Source organism: Astyanax mexicanus, chromosome 3, assembly GCF_023375975.1.
Source record: "Astyanax mexicanus isolate ESR-SI-001 chromosome 3, AstMex3_surface, whole genome shotgun sequence".
Classification (NCBI taxonomy): domain Eukaryota; kingdom Metazoa; phylum Chordata; class Actinopteri; order Characiformes; family Acestrorhamphidae; genus Astyanax; species Astyanax mexicanus.
Window position 1 is genome coordinate 19,824,541 of NC_064410.1, and position 19,809 is coordinate 19,844,349.

Below are 19,809 nucleotides of genomic sequence, written 5' to 3' on the forward strand. Positions count from 1 at the left end.
CCACCATAAAATTTCTAAAAATGCTTGGATAGAGGAATGTAAAAGTGTTTTACTTCTATTTACAGTAACTGCTTTTAAATTTAACACCATGTTCATGTTCAATTAGTTTTATTGTTTTTGAGATCAGATGTTCAGTAATCAGATTGGTGCTGAGTGTTGGGTAACTTTTTTATACTCAGATTTATACTGTAAGTTTTTGTTAATCATAGGATTTTCTAATTTTAGTGAGCTATGGTTTATTAAAGGTTGAACATATGACGTTGAAACAACATTGAAATGTCAGCTGGGAATATTAAGATATATTGTTTTGATTTATCTCATTGTTATATTGTTAATATATCTTGACTTATTTTATTGTTTTAGTTTTTACCGCTGCCTTAGAGAGGGTGCTAAACTGCATCTCACTGTTTTAACTCTGTTCTTAATATTGTTTTCTCAGCAACAATAAAAACTACACTATTCTATTCTCACACTCACCTGTGTAACATGATTCAATTATAGTTGCTCTAAATTAGAGCATCAGCTAACATGCATTAAATCTAATTAATTAACAACCAACATATAAGCATATAAGACAAAGGTAATTAGTAAGAACATTGTGAAGCATTATGTAATTGTTGAAAAAAAGAATGGCAAACTCTGCTTTGCTAATGAGTGTGCAAATCACGTCCAGAAAATGACTAGAATCTAATGAGACAATCATCTTTACATGTCAGTAACTTGTCAGCTTCCAGTCTCTCCAAGAGGCATTTTCATGCAGTTGACATTTACTGTGAAGTTTGAGAGTTTGTGTGTTTGTGTGTGTGTGTGTGTTTTAGGGGCATTTGGCTACTGCTGATAAGCTTTAAAAAATGCCTTCAAACCGCCTTCGAGCTGGAGTTCAGTGCACATCCTCCATCCATGACGCTTTATACATCTAATCACTTCCTTCCCCGGGGAAGCTATGCTAATTAGCGCTGAAATATACATCACAGCATACCCCTGCTCTTTAATTAAAATAGGATGCTGCTTAATCACCAAACTGAGGACATTTTTGCCCTTACATCACTTGTAAATGTTAGATTTGTGAATCAGAGATGGGTATATTTAGCTTTCAAAGTGCAATTAGTTCAAAAGTTACAAAAAATGGTTAGTTAATGGCCAAAGAAGACTCAAAATGCATAATTAAATGTTGAGATACAAGACAGCAGCGAGATGATGTTGCATATTATTAGTGTCAGACAAAATAAGTTGTGCAAAACTAAAAATGATGTTTTAATGTATCTCCAAGCAGTGATGTCAGTAACGCGTCCTTAGTAATCCCTAATCTGACCAATTCTTTTTTTAGTAACAAGTAGTCTAACATGTTACTATTGTCAATCCATTAATCAGATTAAAGTTACTTATCCAAGTTTCTGTGCATTACTTTTTTGTCATTTTCTTTAGTAAAAAGACATCGTAGGGTCTGGCTGGACGAGTTAAAAGGATGAACGAGAAAGATGTTTACAGTTTGGAGTCACAGCGGCACACTTACAGAACAAGCCCCAAAGGTGGAGGGAAGCTTCCAGTAAAGTGAGTTTTGACAAAATTGGTAAGTTGAGACAGCACTAAGGTTAAAACTAACTTAGTAGTTCTATGTCCCCATTTGCTCCCCTCAATCCTTGGCTACTTTTTGGGGGATGGCTTCCCATTTCATTTGATCTTTGATGGATTTAATTATTTGGGATTTTTTGTGACACCAAAACTAATTCATCTTTTTTCTAAAAAAATATTTGCCCCTGGTGAATGAAATTAAGACTACTACAATTAAGATACTTTTCAAAGTTCATCTGTAACAATAAAAAACCTAGACTAACTTAATGAAACCTAAAGAAATAGGGGGTGCTGGCATACCAAACATGCAACTGTACTATTGGTCAGCTCAGGTTAAACACATCATTAGCTGGTGTAAAATGGAGCCAATGACATGCTTCCCTCTTTAATTATCTCATTTACTTTTTATTCATAATGTGGAAAAGTTGATGTATCTGATTATTTTGCTATAACCAACACCCTGCTGACTTGGAAAGATGTTAAAGTATTTAAAAATACATATTTGTCTCTGTGTCTTCACCATTCACACTCAACCCAGACTTTCCCTCTCAGTTGCATAAGACAGGATTCCTTGTATGGTTTGAACGAGGAATCACGCATATTTCTTGTCTGTTTTTAGATGGGATGCTGTTGTCATTCTGGAGAGGTATAGTCTATCGAGATCAGATTTTTACAGATATCTCCAAATTAGACATTGCTTTAAGTCTAATAAGGAAATGGGGGGAGTTTCGGGTCGAGATGACAGAGATGGAAAACGTTTTACTTTTAAAGGCCTGATTTTAAGGGTTATACATTATGTTGTCTAATAAATCCCCATCTTCTTTGACAAACTTAAAGGCTATTTGGGAGAAAGATTTGGAAATGGACTTAAATCAAAACTTATGGGAATTTTTACCCCAAGTGCACTTCAATTAATGTGCATGATCTTAATTTTAAGGTCATGCATAGAATCTATTTAACACCAGTTTGATTACAAAGGATATACCCAGAGAGCGGACCTATGCTTCAAATGCCAGACACAGAGAGGTACATTTATTCACTCTTTTTGGACCTGTAATAAAATGAGACCATTCTGGAGGGAAGTGCATCTGGTTATTGAGGACATTTTCAGTGTAAAAATTTCTATGTGCCCCACACTGTATTTGCTGAATGCCCAGTTGGATGACATTTCCGATGCCCAGTTGAGACAAGTTTTTACTTTGTTGGTTTTTATAACAAAAAAGTATATTTTGTTGTTTTGGTCTACCAAACAAGCCCCATCATTGACCTAATGGCTCTCAGTTGATATCTCTCCTTCCTCTTGAGAAACTGACTCATGAGCTCTGCCAGAGGTCCAAGAGCTTCTATGGTATCCATACCTGTCAAGTTTTGGACTTAAAAATAAGGGATTTTTTTCCGCCGCCCCAACAGCCCAACCGAGGGCTAAAAATTAATATGTATATATATATATATATATATATATATATTTAATAGATTTAAAATTGAAATTGAAGGGTGCACACATTTACAAAAAGGACATGGATCAGATATATTCCATAAGTAAATAATAGTCCTAAGGGGCCTACACAATTAATAATCTTTCATTAATACTTCTTTCTATCGTTCAGTCCACTCCTGATCAGTTCAGTTAATTTCAGCCCTCTCCACATTTTCTCTCTCTCCAGCTCAACCATCTCTTCTACCCCTTCTAAATAATACATTACACCACAATACTTGAGATTTAAACAAATTCTAACAAACCCTAAAACTAGCCCTGAACTAATAGAGTTTGGAAATTATAGGTTTTGGCTGATCAGGCACATCAGGGCAGGGCATTATATATATGTAGATTTTTCTCAAACCCTGAATATCTATCTAGCTAATTCTAAAGTTAAGATAACTGAGTCACAAGCTGGATTTTAACACACAATGGGTTTAATTTATGTTTTGATTCAGAGAAGAGTCTTTTTAACCAGCTATCAGAAACAATCTCATCACAGTTTACATGGTTACTTACCTTTCTTTTAGAAAAATCTCCGTATATCCAGATTATTTTTTAACGACAGCTGCTCCGACTAGCTGCCTGAACTCACAGCGAGGGGAGGGGCGGGGCTTCCCCCACACTAAACTGCGCTCCGCAAAACCAGCAAGCTGATTGGCTGTTTCTTCTGAAAGGCGGGACGTTCTCCTTGAACCGGCAACACGATTGGTTAAGAGACACACAGTGCATTGTCGCCTGTGGCCTATATATTTTTTTATTTAGTATAATACGGGAAATTTACGGGAAAATACTAATACGGGAGGACGGCGGGAAAGAGGAGTAAAATACGGTAGTTTCCCGGCCAAAACGGGAGACTTGACAGGTATGATGGTATCTGGAAGACCTTGAGTAGAGCCTATGAGAGACTACCTTCTGTTGCTTTGCATCCTATGTGTGTCGTCGCTATGAATGTATGCAGGTGTGGCACTATCAGTGTATTCCACGTTGTTAGCAACCAGAGTAGTAACTTAGTTACGGCCTATAAAATTGTTCCACAATTACATGGAATATAATCTTTTAGCATAGTAAGTTTGTTCCTCCTCCTGTAAACTTGCAATTTCTGAGATAAAAGGTTTTCATGTGACAGAAAAGATATGTTGTTGAATGCTCTTGAATGTTCTATTTCTATGAAAAGTACTAGTTCAGAGATAGTTGAGTATTTCCCAAGGGAAAAGAAAACCTTCCAAGTCTGCTATACCCCATATATTAATTTGTCACCAATTGTTTATGTACTGTAACTATTTAAGACACATTTTTACTGTTACCGTATTTTTCGGACTATAAGGCGCACCGTATTATAAGACGCACCATCAAAGAACGCCTATTTTCTGGTATTTTTCCATACATAGGGCGCATCGCATTATAAGGCGCATTAAGTGACACTAGAAAGGGTGCCTATATCAAAGTGAACAGGGGTGGCGCCATGGCGGGGGGGGGGGGGGGGGTGTCTTGCCGGTGGAGCGTCTCAGTATACAAATCTAGCTCTTTCAAAGTCAAACGAGTGCTGGATATTAATCTACACAGATTCCTCTCCTGAAAACTGTTTATTTGGGTGAGTAACGTGCTTCAGTTTATTTACAGTAAGCTTAGATTTCCAGATGTCCACTAAGGCTTGCTGCACCAGCGTTAGCATAGCTATCCGCTAGCACGCTAGCTAGTCCCCTAAACTAGTAAAGTTAACCCAAACTTAAACGACAGCGTTACACTGAGTAATCCTGCGTGTTCTGGTAAGACAGTGAGATATTAACTAGCGATTCGTCCCCCGTAGCTTGTTTTAACACGGTAAACAAGCAGATTACAGGCTGATAAAACTCACCTCTGAGAGAGTTAGTGCTTAGCATCTAGCTAATGCTAGCCAGGCAAAGCAGCACAGACTTACAGGCCGATAACTCACTTCTGAACAGGGAACGCTTAGCGATTAGCAGTATTAAAAGTACTAAATTTAGATAATACTGATCTCTGAACAGTGAAAAAGTTAGCTAGCTTAGCGGTTAGCATCTAGCTAATGCTATTGCTGCTCCAGCCACGGAGCTGCACGGCTCTGGACTCTGTATAGCACTGAAACTCTCTATAACGCTGCACGGAGTGTGTGTTTACTGCTCCTTACAACCTGACGAGTAAAATTTAGATAATACTGATCTCAGTGAATAAGCTAGCTAGCTTAGCGGTTAGCATCTAGCTAATGCTATTGCTGCTCAGCCTCGGAGCTGCACGGCTCTGGACTCTGTATAGCACTGAAACTCTCTATAACGCTGCACGGAGTGTGTGTTTACTGCTCCTTACAACCTGACGGGTAAAATCCATACAAAAGGCGCACCGTATTATAAGACGCACTGTCAATTTTTGTGAAAATTAAAAGTTTTTAAGTGCGCCTTATAGTCCGAAAAATACGGTAAATGGACAATCATGTTAGGAAAATAAGAAAATCTGAAAGCATTGGCAGAGTATATCTAATTGTATTACATTCTTTTATATTTTTTTTATATGAACTGCAAATCCACATGATTATGTGGGCTTTTATGTACTTTACAGCACACTGTTAAATAGAATTAGCTCGAGCTTGTGCACAAAGCTCAACAACTTATTGTAATAGCATATGTTGAAGTATTTAGCTTGAGTTTGTGTATTTATTCATATTTTTTTGTTCCTCTCTTTTCAAAAGATGGTCAAAGGATTTGCCCAGAACTCAGTCACACATTTTGACATAATTTTTGCTTCTTACATTTACATAATTCATTTATTGATGAGAAAACACATTTAATGATGTTGAAGTGTTTTGAGAACAACAGCAGTTTTAGCAAGAGTTTTCCTTCTTCTGTAAAGGTGCCTTTTTGGAGATTTCAGTCCAGCAGTGAGGAAAAGTGTTTTGAACCTCCCCTCTATGCACAATGCACATAGCAATGTTCATTGCTATCTTACACCCCACCAAAAGTAGATTTTTTCATGTCTTGCACCTGCATCGTTTAAATAGCAGCAGCACTTGTGTATATTTTGTGACCCTTTTTGTTATGCACGCATGAACATGCAGTGGTGCACAAACACATGCCTCTTTAAACTTTTACATCAGCAATGCAAAATAAAATAGCATTATTCTACATCAACACAAAATACAGGTAATTGTTATATTAATTAAATGACCTGCTCACACACTTTTACAGCATGAATGAGTCCAGGTAGCTGAACCATTAAAATAGCAATGTGCCAAAGTCTGAGCACACCTGGCTTTTAAAGAGAATGGCAACAGTGACAGACTGATTATTATGAGCTCATTATGCCCAAAATACACCCATGATTTCAAAAAGAGAATTAGTACATACCTTTTCAGCGTTTTGAGCTACTCAAGATGTACTTTTCCCGTCATTACGATAGCAAAGACCTGAGGTGGAAAGTAACGAATTACATTTACTCACGTTACTGTAATTGAGTAGATTTTATGAGTAATTTGTAATTTTTAAAGTAGTTTTAAAATAGGTAATTTCACTTTGCTACATTGGAAAACTCCCCGTTACTAAGAAAAAAATAAAATGATGGGGAAAAAAAATTAAACCAATACGGGACGCGATTTGTTCCGTATTTTCATAAATGCTCAGTCCACATGTCTGACGCTCACATCCACACTAACAACCTCCTCCCCCCCACTCCGCTGTGCTGCTGCAGCGAACACCTACAGATACACCCCCGCCCTCACACACACACACACACACCTACCTGCTCTAAAACCCCACGACTTTTAAATCTCCACTACAGACAGTAAATACTCACATAAACAGAACCGGTGTTCTGTCGAGTTATGCTACCCATCTTTCATGTTTTTAATGATAATTCCCTAAGTTTTTATTGGGAAAATTAAACAATCTGCTAAATGTTAAAAACATGTAAATTTTTACTACTTTTACTTAATTACATTTTTTCAGTTCTTTTCCACCTCTGGCAAAGCCACACTGACATGCCCTAAGTCAAGCCATATTTTTGCTTGGATTTGTATGTGTGATCTCCTCACATTTGATGGACAGGCAGTTAGACAACTGTGCCACTTTTGAGCTGTGACATTTAACTATATAAAAATCACTTTGGGTACATTAATCCTTTTCTCTTCTTGGACAAAGATATGTACATGGATAAACGATCTATAGCACAATCTCTCTATCTAACAGCCTGTTTATCAAGAGAATAGAGATCTTCATTTTGACCTCCAGCAGCACCATAACAACTCTACATGTAGTCAGGAGTCTGAGAATAGTAGGACCTGCTTCTTTGTTATAGGAGGAGTACTAATCTTTATAGGGGAATAATAAGAAATAAAAAGGAATGACGGAAGAAGACACAGACTTAGGGTGCTATCACACCTGCCTCGTTTGGTCCGGACTTTAGTCTTAGTAGCAGGTGTGAAAGGGGCCGCGAACCACGGTCCGGACCAAAGGACCAGATTTTGGTCCGACCAAGAGAGGTGGTCTCGGTCCGGATCTTCTGAACCATGGTCTGGTTTGCCTGCAATTTCGGCCCAATTACAGGAAGCTGAGCAGGCGTTTCTCACCCTCTACTACTGACTGCAGCCTGCGGGAAGGCGGAGTTAGACGTCCAGCGCGTCCAGTCCCACCCACTTTGTCCACGCCACGCCTTGTTAGTCTTGCAAGCTTGTAGTGTATACACAGTATTAAAGCCGGACGACGTGGCACATTATATTTAAAGTCCGCTAACTGCCCTGTACATTGTTTACTTCCGTTCAGAGGCGGAGCTAAGACATAATGCTGACAAAGTGGGCGGGGCTGGACTGTATGATGCTGACAAAGTGGGCGGAGCTGGAAGCACTGGACGTCCAACTCCGCCTTCCTGCAGAAAAAATAAGCGGACCAAATATATACAGTGTAGCAAACACGGTCCACGGTCTTTTTTTAGACTCAACTGCATCAAAAGAAACAGCAAAAAATGTGAGTTAGGAGAACTTTTGACAAGACAAAGTTGAGATTGTTTAACTTTGGTTTGATACTGTTATCTACTTACAGTGAAGATGATTGACAGTGTCAAAGACAAATAGAAAAAACATTTAAATGAACCACTTTTTATCAGTTTTATCTGATCTGAATTAGAGTCTCATTTCTTGGGGTTCCAGTTTTGGGAATTACAGATTTTCACTTCTTTTACTTGAACAGGCATGTGTGTTATGTCTAATATTCTAAGAAAATGCTTCTAGGAAATTTTCTTTAGACTGGCAGAGAATTAAATGAAGGCTGGTCTCTGACTTTTCACAGTACGGTGTGTCTTTTATTATTATTAAAATATATATATTTTTTTGTTCTGAAGACCTTGGAGGGAAAATCACACTTAACAGTGGTGAATAGGAGATGAATTTAGATATTTAGATATTTTTTCGATGCTTTTTAAGGACAAATCGGTCCATATTCTTTGTCCTGTCTCTTGCCTGCTGGTATCTGATTTATCAGTAATTAAATGGGCCTTAATCTCACAAGCTGAGCACAGTTGATGTGCAGATTACATTTGAACGAAATTCGTTTTACTTCAAAGTATTTTGCAGCATTTTTGAACACTTTGCGTGCGCTTAAGGCCGTCAATCTATAATTTTTTGCCCTTTCTTTTGATTTAAAGGCCGAATTGTGGCCTTTGAAGCTAAATCCTCTGCAAAAGTCTATTATGTCACGGCATGGTCAGCTGCATCATTGACGTACGGCGGGGGGGACATTCGCACGGGAAGTGTCTGACTTTGGGTTTCTTCTAATTTATCTCTATTTTTTGCCATTAGTCCTGCTGGTGTCACCATCGAGCGATGGCGCGGCGTTAGCCAAATCTTACACACTGAATGAATCTGTGAAAAGGTTAGTGCCTTGTGTAACAAGCCAACTAATTGAAAGTGGATTCTCAAGGTACTTGGAGAAAAGGTTAAACTCCATCTGCTCGCCATGAGACACTCAGAGGGTGAGTTATCCCCAGAATAGACATGTTCATGGATAAATAATGCATCGAACATAACTTCATCAAGTTGTGGTTCTATTAAAAAGCCTTTTTTATGGTTACTAAATATAGAACATACAATTGCTTCTGTGTGTGTACCCTACTACTAAAGTACAGTGAAAAAAGTATTAATACTTTTCCACATTTTTTACATTACACCAACAAATTTAAGTGCATTTTATTGGGATTTTATGTGATAGACCATCACAAAGTAGCAAGTTATTGTGTAGAGCAGGGGTGTCCAACTTTTTTTTTGTTGGGGGCCAGAAGGAGAAATATATTTGTCACGGGCCACACTCCGTAATAAAACAAATAATGAAATTTACCACTTTAAATAATACTTTTTTCCTGATTATTTTATTTACACACCATTTTACTTGACTTACTATCTGTATCTTTGACAGTGTTGTGTAAACTAAGATTTTTCAAATTGATGTTTAATTTCATGATGTCTCTTAATATTAAACTCCTTAATCACGGCAACTTTTAGACTCTTTAGCCCGTTTTTCTGCGCTAGAAATGCGCACCCTCTCCGCTTTTAGACTCTTTAGCCGTTTTTTCTGCGCTAGAAATGCGCACCCTATCCGCTTTTAGACTCTTTAGCCCGTTTTTCTGAGCTAGAAATGCACACTCTCTCCGCTTTTAGACTCTTTAGCCCGTATTTCTGTGCTAGAAATGCGCACCCTATCTGCTTTTAGACTCTTTGGCCCGTTTTTCTGCGCTAGAAATGCACACTCTCTCCGCTTTTAGACTCTTTGGACCGTTTCTGACACCTAGCGTTCAAACTTTGAATCTCACATTATAAAAACCTGCTTAACAGGGCCATAGTTTGGACACCCCTGGTATAGAGAAAAAAAACTATATAATACATGGCTTTCAAAATGTTTAGTAAATAAAAATCTGGAAAGTGTGGTATGTATTTGTATTCAGCCCCTTCAGTCAATAGTAGAGCCATCTTTCACTGTAATAGGCCCTTTTTATGCAGCTGATTTGAAAGTGAAGCTGTGATGGGAGAAAGTAAACTTAAGTCAACACTCAACAATGGTGTGGACCACATATCTTCAGCTATTACCACATTTTACCATGAACGATGTAGAACAATAGGCTGAAGAGGGATGTTTATTACCAAGAGCAGTTTTGTTAAAAGGATACAGCAACTGCATAGAGGGGTAGATCAGTAATATTGAAGAAGTGTTAAGGTTTTAGCCAACATTAGCTAACCTTGCTAATGCTAGCTAGCTAGCTGGTGCTAGCATGACTCTCCAAGCCCAGTGAACAGTGCTGTGCTAATGCTGCTAGACTGATTCTGTAAGAGCCCTGTCAGCAGTGCTGCTAAAGCTGCTAGCCTGACTCTCCAAGCCCAGTGAACAGTGCTAGCAGCTAGCAGCATTAGCAGCACTGCTTACTGGGCTTGGAGAGTCAGGCCAGCACCAGCTAGCTAGCTAGAATTAGCGAGGTTAGCTAATGTTGGCTAAAACCTTAACACTTCTTCGATATTAGTAATGTACCCCTCTATGCAGTTACTTTATCCTTTCAACAAACTGCTCTTGGTAATAAACATCCCTCTTAAGCCCATTTTTTATATCGTTCATGGTAAAACGTGGTAATAACTGAAGACATGTGATCCACCATTGATGAGTGTGGACTTATGTTTACTTCCTCCCATCACAGCCTTACTTTCAATTAAATATGGCGGCCGCATGAAAAGAGCCTATTACAGCTGCAAGTCTTTTGGGGTTTGTCTCTACCAGCTTTGCGCATCTAAAAACTGAGATGTTTTTGCTCATTCTTCTTTGTAAAACAGCTCAAGCTCAGCAATGTTTGCTGAAGAGTGTCAGTGAACAGCAATTTTCACGTTTTCCACAGAAGCTCAATAAGATTTAGTTCATGATTTTGACTAGACCATACAAACACATGCATATTCTTTAATCCAAACTGTAGCTCTGGCTGTATGTTTAGGGTCATCGTCTTGCTGGAAGTTCTGTCTTCTTCCCAGGCTCAAGTCTTTTGCAGCCTCTTAATAGGGTTTCTTCCAGGATTACCCATCCATCTTCCCAACAACTCTAACCAGCTTCCCTGTTCCTAGCAAGCATCCTAACAGCATGATGCTGCCACCACCATGTTTCACATTGGAGATGGTGTGTTCAGAGTGGAGTGCAGTACATTTTTTTAAATGCATTTAGGCCAAAAAGTGTAACTTTCTTCTACACATTTGCTGTGGCTCCTACATAACAACACTTTTATGGTTTGTTTTCAGAAAAAAGAGCGTGAAAACAAAATGACTAAGGCTGGAAAATCATTAGGGTTCTGAACAGCTGTTCTGGGAACAGATGTGCCATCAGCTCACTGTAAGTGTGATTTATGCTGTAACATATACAAATTTGTTTATCTTGTCAATCTTTAAGTACAAAGCACACTTAAAAAAAAAACATTTAGCTGCTGTGAAAGGAAGCAATAGCTGTAAAACACAGTGTAAGCGTATTATTTACTCTCACACGGAATAGGCCTTGCAACATACTGCGACAATGCACATCTGTTGTGATGTTTTTGGGTTTAATTATTTTAAAGGAACCATCTCCCACATTTTTCTTGTGTTCCATGTTCAGTATATACTTCAAATGGCTTTATGTACAAAAAAAGCAAAAAAATCTGTTGCAATTAATTTTTTTACATGACTATTATCCACTCTCACCTCACACTTTTTCCTCTGCAACGTAGGGTGTAAAGTGCGAAATATACAATTAAATAACTGCTGTATATTTATTGCTATATATATTGCTCCAGGCCATTATTTATAGTCATGGTGGCAACACTAAGCTTTCATTGTTTTTTTTCTGCTCTTTTTTCGAAAGCAGAAAAAGTGAACAACATACACCTTTTTTTTCAGGGTTTCTGATAAATAATAAACACAGCATAGGCTGCATACCCCCTTTTTGCGCCACTGTGTAGCATCATGCAGTTGCTGCAGATTTGTCGGCTGCACATCCATGACAAGCCAACAGCATCTAAAAGGTAGCAAAGGTACTGAATGCGTGTTTGTTATTTAAAGGCAGAAGCGGGCAGCTGATTGGACAGGTAATTAGGTGACGTAGCATCGGAGTCTACAGCAGAAATTACTCTACACTTTCATGGAGAGAGCCAGAAGGTAACATAGACACAGAGGCATCCTTTAACACTGGCATCCACCCACTCCACCATCCACAAACCTGAGTGACATTTACTACACTCTTTTGTTTTACTAAACTGCATCAAGTTCAGTTCATACATGCTCAAAGTGAACAGTTCACGTTCAAAGTTCACAATTTTAGTTGTCGGTATTAACTGTATTAACGGTATTAACTGAACAATTTTCGTTCCCTTTTTTCCACGAAAGACGAGCCTGCGCTGCGGGCGAGCATGCCGCGGCTGAGCGCTAGTCTGTGCTAACGCTGCTGCGGGTGTCCTGTGTATATACGCCGTTACTCGGCAACGCGTCGGCGGAGAGATACAAGTTTAGTGTGAGAAGGCCGTGATGTTATCATGAAATATCATCACGGCTAGATCACTTCTCAACCAATCAGATTGTGAGGTCGGAACTAACTGTTGTATAATGTCCAAAACTGGTCAAACGTTTTAGAACACTTATTTTTTAGTAGTCCAGTAGCAGTAATAATTATAATAATAATAATAATAATAATAATAATAATAATTATACATTTTATTTATATAGTGCTTCTATAATTCTCAAAGACGCTTGTGATGTATGCTGCGTTTTCTTATTTTCTCGTCTTAGCAATGACTTTATTACAACACTTCCCCTGTCAGACCTGTAAGCCCCCTTTTTACTGCCAAAACTGAGACTTAGTCTAATTTAAAGCTGAGCTAAAACGTTGCCATGTGGGTCAGCCAGACCTTGTCCTCTACCTGTTTTCACCAGTTTCCAATAGATTTCTTTTAAAGGTGTGGGAAACAGTACTCACTGCTCTTTGGCTTAATTTGTAATCTCTCTAAAAATATATATACTTTGAGTTATTTGTGTTTCTGTGTGAAAAACACAGAAACTGTCATCACTTTCATCAGTTTTTATGATGAAAGTGTGAATGAGCTGTGTGTAAGTGTGTAAATGCTGCAGTAGAGAGTTACAACAGTAACACCATCTGTTCCAGCACTGCTTTACTACAGACAAAGGCTGTGGAAATGTAAAATGTAAAGCTTAGTTTATTTCCATTGCTAATTACCAGTTGTAATCTGCAAATCAATACATGTTTTTTTCCTAAAATCAACTATATATGATTTTGTTAGTTTTTTTTTAAATAAACATTTAGACATTTTTTTTTTATAATATTAAAATTACTTTTTTCAGTTTTTAGTTAATTTGTTTTCCTTAAAGACCCTGATAAGACCTGAAGAGCTTAAATGGCAACGTTGAATCAACGTAGATCAGCGTTGATATGTTTTTTTTTTTTTTTTTTATAATTTTATTTCAATTTTTTCAATTCTGCATTTGCTTTTTTTTTTAAGTAAATTTAATTTCAGATAAATGTAAGTAACTTCAACTCGTTTTCAAGACTTAAATGTTACATAGAGTAAATAAGTGAACTGAATTTTCAATCAATCCTTTCTTTTTAGTAAACTTTCCCTGATAGCAGACGACTCCGATCCAGATCTGGTTTTCCTCCAGCAAACCCGCATAACAGATACTGCCGTTTTTTGTTTTTGGCCCGGATTCAATACAGAATTGACTTATAATAGCTGAGCCTGTTACAGATCTGTCTCCTTGTCGGCAAACCAAATCTAAACTTATTTGGGCCAGAAGTGGTCCTAACACTGCTGTTTTCCAGAATGCACCTATGTAAATCACAGCTACAGTACAAAAGCAATTTGACACCTTTGAGTAAAAAAAAAAAAAACCTGTATGACTGAATGTTTTACTTTTTTTTTTCTTTGGTGGGCTAAAGACTTATTCAGCAGCCAAGTCACACAGTAAAGTCCCTTCGCCTAATAATATAGAGCAAAAAACAAAGCTTTCGTTTTTTTGGTGTGGGAAATTTGTATTGTTAAAAATATTAATTATTTAGTTCTCTGATGAGTAATTATTTTCATCTGAGTAATTATTTCTAGTTACAAACAAATACATTGATCAAGTAGTTCCAGTCACGGCGCATGGATATTTTAACAGCTCCATTTTAGGCGCCAACTTGGCTGGATGGACAAACTGAAGGGAAAAAGGGAAGAAAGCCTGAACAAGGAACTGCTGTTTTTCAGGTAAGCTGTACTTTTAAAGTATGTCTAGTGAACATTATACATTTGTTAATGAAGCAACACTTATAACTGCATACTAGAGCTGGGCGATTGATCGATTTTATCGATTCATTCGAATTCACAGTTAAGGACGATGTGTTTTTATGAAAATCGATTTTCTCTGAGTTTTAATTTTACCACCGACGCTCCCCCGTGGGCTCTTGTAGTTCAGACTGAGCTTAGCCCCGCCCCTCTCTCCCGCGCGCAGCCCCGCCCCACTCTCCCGCGCTCACCCCGCCCCTCTCTCCCGCGCGCAGCCCCGCCCCTCTCTCCCGGGCGCACCCCCGCCCCTCTTTCCCTCCCTCCCGCGCGCACCTCCGCCCCTCTCTCCCTCCCTCCCGCGCGCACCCCCGCCCCTCTCTCCCTCCCTCGCGCGCGCACCCCACACAACACACACACACAACATGACGGCGGAGCTTGTGCCCAAAACGGAGAAACTCGCTCCGTGATCTGGAGTTGGTTCAGTTTTGCGGCGTCCATTGGCGTAGGAACCGGGGGGATATTAGATACAATATTAGAAACAGGTGGATTTGTCCCCCCCCCCCAAAAATGATATCGTTTCGCTCAGCTCAGTAGTACTATTAATGAGGAGACAGACCGGACCAATCACGGAGCCGGTTCAGATATTAGTCCCGCCTCTCAATAGAAACAGCCAATCAGGTTGCTTGTTTTGCGGCGCACGGAGGAGAGGCAGTTTGCTGGTGGGGGAAGCCCCGCCCCCTCGCTGTGAGATTTAGCAGCGGGATCGGGCTGCAGCAGCTTCAGCTGATTTAAAAACAGATCTGGATATACGGAGATTTTTCTAAAAGAAAGGTAATGGTATCTAACCATGTAAACTGTGATGATATGTTTCTGATAGCTGGTTAAAAATACACGTCTCTGAATCAGCACACAGTTTAAACCCACTGTGATTAATAAACTGCAGCTGTGTTAGTGAGTTAGCTTAACTTTGGAATTAGCTAGATAGGGAGTCAAGGTTAAAGAAAAAAATAAACTATATATGTAATGTTCAACTTGACCTGTACCTGATCAGCTAATCACTATTACATTTTCAAACTGTGTTTATTAATTTAGGATTACAGGACTTACTGTGAGCTATAATGAACGAAAATTAATTTAGCTAACTAGTTATCTAGAAGCTGCATGTAGAGGATAGCCAGGATTTAGTACAGTACTTTGTTTGTAGTTAAAAGCAGTTTCTTAACCCTGATCTCTGCCCTAAAATAGTGTTTTCCACCTGATCCAGCTGATCGGCTAATAAACAGTCATTTACCGAGTTTACCTGTTAAAATCCTTTAGCCCCCTATGGAGCCTAAATTAATCATGTATATCCAGCAGCAGTGTATTAAACACATCATACCACCACTTACTTTATTAAATGCCTTTAAAGCAGAGGAAGCTCTTGAATATGCAGAACAGTGTTACTTCTGTTTATCTGTAGTTCACAGTAAGACCAAATGTCTTGACGTTTATAAAACTCTCTATGAAACGTTACATTCTTTTACATAAATGGACACCATCTTAAGAAGAGCTCTCAGTAGAAAAAAGGTTAAATTAATTAAACTTAAACTGATTCAGATTCTGTGAGGGAATGGGCAAGAGCAGGTCTGTATTATTATTGCGGTAACAATGTGCTGGTGGTTAGACGAACAGAACAGTCTAAAGGCACATGCACATTATCTCTAATTGGGCAAATTCACTCTAATTACACTTCCAACATTCACTCTCATGCTAGGAGATCTGCTGGTGAGTTTTGACATTAGCAGGGACCTCTCACTTATATACATCAAGTTGGGGTACCCAGAGGGGTTCCTAATGAATAGAATTTGAAAACATTCACATTATCTCTTATTGAATCACCTCAACAGAGAGTTTATTATTATTTTATCATTATCCAATATTTTTAAGTTGGAACTTAATATATTTAGTAGAGGTAATTTAAAATAAATGCTAGACTTACCAACAAAAATGTGTTAAAATTAGATTAACAAACTTCGAAGTGTTTGTTATATAGGTCAACAGAAATGCACTAATAAACAAATGAATTGTTTTAATTAAAAACTGCTTAAATAAAGACTGATCAATATAGCAATTTATTAACAATAAAATCACTTTTCTGCATTTTACAAGAATGCAGTTCACACAGGGCAACTGCATACAAAACTAAAAAGCAGGTGCTTGGACCAAAAGCAATATAAAATAAAGAACAGAAAAAAGCTTAAAGCTGCAGGTCTTTATTAAGGCATTACTGAATGAAAATAATTTGAATTTGAACCCTGGGTTACACAAGGTACAATGCCAATGACATTAAACTGAACTATTAACATTTTTATTAAAATCAATCTGGACCCTGAATATTCTGTATTTTTCAATACAACACACAACCTCACAAGATTAGCAGGTGACTAAAAATGATAGTGACCTCGGTTTATCAACAGCTATTAATCAAAAGCATAAATGTTATATTTTTCCAAACACACACAAGCAAAAATACATTGGGAGTTGGTGGGGATAGTTATTGTACTTTTTATTCCAAACAAAACTAACCCAGACGGGTCAGTCAGTAGAGCATTAGAGGGTCTGAGAACCGTATCAAACCAAATGCATGAGGCCTAGGAAATAGATTATAAATTATTATTTTATTAATGACAATTGTTAAATAACCAATATTTCAATAACAATTTGCTAAATAATTACTTAATCAGTATTTAGTTAACAGGATTTTATACTTAGAATAATGTGTGTGTATTAATGATTAGCAGCTACGAACAAAACAGGGCCTGCCAGTAAAACTCCTTGTGACAGAGAGGTGAGGGAGTCAGTCAAGGGTATAACATTGAATTGCCTTAATAAAATGTGTGCTCCATGTTTTCTAATAACGATCAGAGATGTTGTGACTAGTAGTAGTAGCAGAAGTTTTTTTTTTTTCCAGTAAATAGGCTCATTGTGTTTGTGTAAGGGGTACTGAGGGTTATACTAATGTAACAGGTGAGAAGGCAGCCGGCCGAAGCCACCAAGCTGATAACTATTCTATTCAATTCTCAAAGTAACTTTTCGGCCGCAGCTGGGCAAGTAGATAACCATATTGTCATAGCAACGACACTAATTTGGGTTAAGCAATGCTAGCAAGAGAACATATACTTGATACAATTTTACACAAACAAGTATTGGTAACGAATCAGTTAAAACCAGTTCTGGGGGCCTTGGCCGGGTGTCTTCACACTTGTGAGGGAGGGGTTTTGTCTTTAAAAGCTAGATTCATTAATAATAACCACATGCACAGACAGAGTTTTATACAGGCAGACAATAATGGCGCTAATGTTGTGCTAGCATTATTTAAACACATTGAACTGTGCACTGAGTCTCTGTTTCGGAACTCGTGACATCATCGCCGGAACTTCAGCTAGCTTATAGTGGTGACATCATCAGGCCACACGAGGAATCGTCTCTCAGTATTCCAATCAGAAGGTGTGACTCCTACTTCACTAGCACACCTGGGTTATTCAACTCCACAACTTTTGAGGGACTTTACTAAAGATGAGGAACTTTTTCCTCCCACAACTACCTCTCTGGACCACTGGACTACGTCCCGTGAGGTACACGATACCAGCCTCACAGTCGCCCAGTCCACCACCGAAACCTGCTGCTAAAAACACCAACAGCAGGTTTCTGCCTGTAGCTACCGAGCCGGTGGTGGTGAATAAGCTGTCCGCCTACAATTCACCAGGTAAGTTACAGTTTTGAGTTTCACTCCTTACTGGACCTTACTTAGGGCTGCACAATTTGGGCAAAATGTCTAATTAGAAAAAAAATAATTATATATATATATATATATATATATATATATATATATATATATATATAATGCACATATAAATGAATAAATAAATATAAATAAATAAATACATAAATAATTGTATAGGTAAATAAATAAATTGATATGTGCATTTATTCATTCATTTATTTCCACATTTCTACATTTATTCATTCATTTATTTCCACATTTCTACATTTATTTATTCATTTATTTCCACATTTTTTCATGTATTTATTGATTTATTTCCACATTTCTTCATTTATTTATTTCTGTTTCTGCATTTGTATGGTAATTAGGTAGGCGGTATACACCACTGTCCTGTTGTGTACTGGTTAGGGGTGCAGGAAAAATCGTTTCGAGCTTGAATCGCGAATCTAACATTGAACGATTCAGAATCGATTCTCATTTTCAAAAAATCTATTTTTTTTTGGGTGAAGCTACTGTCGCACTTAAAAAGCTCCACGGTACAGTTAAAACGCTCCGTGGTACAGTTTAAAAGCTTCGCGGTACAGTTTAAGCTCCGTGGTACAGTTAAAAAGCTGCGCGGTACAGTTATAAAGCTCTGCACAACAGTTATAAAGCTCCGCGCAACAGTTAAAAAGCTCCGCGGTACAGTTTAAAAGCTCCGCGTTACACTTTCAAAAACTCTGCGGAACAGTTTAAAAGCTCCGTGGTACAGTTAAAAAGCTCTGCGGTACAGTTTAAGCTCCGCGGTACAGTTAAAAAACTCCGCGGTACAGTTTAAGCTCCGCCATACAGTTTAAAAGCTCCGCGGTACAGTTTAAGCTCCGCCATACAGTTTAAAAGCTCCGCGGTACAGTTTAGGCTCCGCGGTACAGTTTAAAAGCTCCGCAGTACAATTTGAAAGCTCCGCGGTACAGTTAAAAAGCTCAGCGGTACAGTTAAAAAGTTCCGCGGTACAATTTAAAAGCTCCATGGTACAGTTTAAGCTCCGCGGTACAGTTTAAGCTCCGCGGTACAGTTTAAGCTCCGCGGAACAGTTAAAATGCTCAGCAGTCCAGTTTAAAAAGCTCCGCGCTACACAGCGGTAAAGTTTAAAAGCTTTGCGGTACAGTTTAAAAGCTCTTCGCGGTACAGGTTAAGCTCCGCGGTCCAGTTAAAAAGCTCTGCGGTACAGTTTAAAAAGCTCTGCGGTACAGTTTAAAAAGCTCTGCGGTACAGTTTAAAAGCTCTGAGGTAAAGTTTAAACTCTGCAGAACAGTTAAAATGCTCAGCGATACAGTTTTAAAGCTCCGCGGTACAGTTTCAAAAGCTCTGCGGTACAGTTAAAAAGATCTGCGGTACAGTTAAAAAGATCTGCGGTACAGGTTAAAAGCTCCGTGGTACAGTTAAAAAGATCTGCGGTACAGTTAAAAAGATCTGCGGTACAGTTTAAAAGCTCCGTGGTACAGTTAAAAAACTCCGCGGTACAGTTTAAAAAATCTGTGGTACAGTTAAAAAGCTCCGCTGTACAGTTTAAAAGCTCTGCGGTACAGTTTAAAAGCTCTGCGGTAAAGTTTAAAAGCTCCGTGGTACAGTTTCAAAAGCTCCGCGGTACAGCTTAATAGCTCTGCGGTACAGTTAAAAAGCTCCGCGGTACAGTTAAAAAGCTCCGCGGTACAGTTTAAACTCCGCGGCACAGTTAAAAAGCTCC